This window comes from Seriola dumerili, unplaced genomic scaffold (assembly GCF_002260705.1).
Source record: "Seriola dumerili isolate Sdu_G_001 unplaced genomic scaffold, Sdu_1.0 BDQW01000036.1, whole genome shotgun sequence".
In the NCBI taxonomy this organism is placed as follows: domain Eukaryota; kingdom Metazoa; phylum Chordata; class Actinopteri; order Carangiformes; family Carangidae; genus Seriola; species Seriola dumerili.
Genome location: NW_019174291.1, coordinates 4,753,142 through 4,756,730, shown reverse-complemented (window position 1 = coordinate 4,756,730; position 3,589 = coordinate 4,753,142).

Genomic DNA, 3,589 nt, shown 5'->3' with positions numbered 1-3,589 from the left:
TGTTTGTGGTGTTGGTTCTTGTGGAGGATTTTTCATGTAAATTGACTGACAGAGCGTGAGGACGTCTGTGCTCCTGTGTTTTGTGGTGAGTGAAATTCTGTGTATGCACTTAACATATCTGGTTATTAGCTTATCTTGTTAACTAGCTAATTAGCAAGCAAATGAATTAACCTTAGGTTAGCTTTCGACCGAGGCACTCAGTTGACCAGCTGTGCTAACGATGCTGTTGGCAGTGTATGCTAGGGTTACCACCTTTTATTGGAAAAAATAAGGGACCCCCCCACCCCCCCGGGTGACACAAAGACTCGAACCCACTGACACTGCCAAGCTGGTGATGTTGGAGCAGATCCCTCTGAGCTTCTAAACCGCTCTTCAGAAACCTGTGGATGACGTCACAGATGCTACATCCATGATGCTTCCCAGCTACAGTCAGCTCCCAACTATGAGCCAGGAAAGATTAACAACGCTGAGGCTGGAAAATGAAGGATTCTGCATTGTCACTTTCATTGTCAGATAATGGTTAATATTTTGAAGATTACCATTTAAGTGATTTTTAGTCATTTGCCCTCAATACTGAACATTTGTCAGTTTAAAGGACTCATCCTGATACTTCTTCAGCCAGGAAGGAGAAAAGGGAAGATGTACAGACAAGGGGTGGGCATGATTAATCGATGATCGATAATTGATCGTTGAGAATTTTAACGTGGTTGTGTTGTGTAGTGTGTCTTGAAGCAATTAACTACATTGCACTACATTGCAGCAACCAGCCGGGGCGCAATTTAAATTTTCAACAGAGAAAAATGAAAACTCAGCTGCCAGTGCACGGGGGCTGCCGTCGGCATCACAGGTAAACATGAAGAGAGCAAGGCGAGGTTGATGTCGGAGCATTTCGAGCTAAAAAATAATGAAGCTCATTGTAAACATTGCAATGCTGTGTATAAGCGCCGTAGCTTTGGCTTGTTATTTGTGAAGAGGTTTGGCTCAGATCCTCGGGCTCCGCTGCCATTAGGAGCGCCGCATATCTTTTTGTTCTGTTTAATAGTTAAACAATTAAACTTTAACTGACGTGTTTAAGAGGATTGTTGTTGGACCATAATTTCTTCTTGGAATAAAGATTTCATTGAGGAAAAAGACGCTTTCTTTAGTATTTTCTGCCATAGGCATTTTTTTATATAAAAAATTAATGAATCGATAACTGATCGATAATTTTCCCAATGATCAATCAAGGAAATTTCTTCAAGTGCCCATCTCAAGTACAGACAGAGAGCAGCAAGATGCAGAGAGAGACTTTCAGCACAACATTATGAGACAGGACAGGCCTGAATTTAAGAGAGATTTGCTGCTGCTACTGCCATAGAGAGGAATGGCACACTGATGTGGTGGATTCTGGAGTTGGTTGTACAGCTCTGCTTGACATAGTCGGTCACTGTCAGACTGTCACTGATGATGCAAGTTTGATGCCTGGGCTAATTTTAAAACAAGCGCTGCTGTGAATGCATACTTTTTCTACCTTTAATGACAACATGGTGCCATAAATAAAGAAATTTATTATTTTTGGCATTTAAAATGCGATCACACATTACATCATATAAAACTTCATGTTGCAGAACATCAACCAGGTATATGAATGGCATCTTATTTACTATTCACCATAAATACTTTGAATGAGTAACGGGTTACTATCATTGTAGCATTAGCTGTACTTTACCTCTAGACATGATTGGCACAGACCTCAGGGTTTCTCACTATGATAGGACAATCTGAAATTACTTTATTGATTCATTACACATGATATAGTTTTACTGTAACTGCCAACACTGGTGTGAATCTACACAGGCAGGGTATCTGCCTATCCTATATCTGTCAGGAGGGGGCACTGTACTAAACCGTTGGCAACTTGTTCACTCAGTCAGTCGGTGACATTCACGTTTATAGGGCTGGCCTCGCTGTGCCGCTGTCATATAAAATATCCATATCTGTGGACTGGACTGAGATGATCCTGAATCCTTGATGTGATGAGAATAAAATAAGAGCAGACTCTCAGCTGATGTTCTCTTATTCTGTTAGCAGTGGATGAAAAGTGTTTTTAATATCTGATGTTTACACTCTGCTGCTGTAAAAAACTGTGTCTTATCTGTGTCTTTATCTCTAATAAACTCTGGTTTCTACTTGTCTGTCCTTTGTCATGTCGTCTCCTCGCTCATCACTGCTCCCGGGCATTTTTCATGACAAACTGTTGAAGTGTCGTTGTTGAGTTTAAAAATACAGTGTGATGATGAGGTGGAGAAGCTACAGCGCTGGAGGCTGTTTCACACTGAGGTCATTAATGAGGAAACAGGAAGCAGCTGCTGCCTCCGACCGATCGACCACCAGTCACAGAAACTGATCACTACTCCGAGCCGAAGGACTGATGATATACACCATAATACCTCTACTGAGACCAGGACCAGGAGCTAACTTTAAGGCCTTTGCACTCAGTTTGCAACTCATCATCAGTGCAGTTATTTCTAGTTTTTGGTTTGGATCGTTGTGGATACCTTTCTTTTGAAAAACCATTTCTTATACCGACAATAAAATAATGAAATATACTATATGTTCTAATTAACATTCTAAAACGTTCTATAGTAAAAACTGGTACCAAATTCATGTGCTACCAATCTATGTGCACTAATAAAGGAGAATTGCTTATTCATGTTATTATCCAGCTAATCATGTTGCAGCAGCAGATTCAGGTGAGGTGTTTCAGTTAATGTTCACATCAAACAGAGTGAGGACAAATGTGATCTTATTGACTTTGACTGACATGATTGTTGGTCTGAGTGTTTCTGGTGGTGGTGTGATGGTGTATAGAATTGGGCATGGTGTTATGTGTGGGTATATGTTATAGCCACTGGTGTTGAACACCATGGCAACAGTAAACATTGTGTCACAGCAGTTTAAAGTTATAGTATGTAACTTTTCCACATTCAAATCTCAGTCTAAAAAAGTCTCAAAATCAGTCTAAAAACAAGTGGACCTTTGTTCTATATGTTGTTGAGTTGTGTTCTTACATTATATCAAATGTTTCCATCAATTCTCAAACCAGAGACACCTGTGATTTTTAGTCATGGTAATGTTTCATTGGTTGTCAATGACATCATATTCTCTATGATCATGTGTCAGTGTGTTTGTCTGACAGAAGCTCAACATTGACTTTTATCTAGTTTTAAGCCACATACACTTTTTGAACACACGTTTTTAGCTCTATATTTGAACCACATGAAGGATTTTACGACGTCTGGATCTGAAGTTATCAGAGAAACAAGCTGAGGAAATGTTAGACAGCTCAGCTCCCAGCTGCTGGAGACGTCCTGTCCTGTGTCACTGAAGAGCGTTGGTGAATCTCTGATTTTTAAAATGAAACTGTTTTATTGGTGTTTCTACTGGTCTTATGTTCTCATCTGTTTGTTATGGAGAGGAGGACACCTCTGAGGATAATTCTGCTACTGGTAAAACCCTGCTGAACATCTGGTTCATAAGTTATCAGAGAAACAATCAGAACAAAGTTTAACATCAATCTCAGCTCCAACTCTTCCCTGAGTCTCTGTCC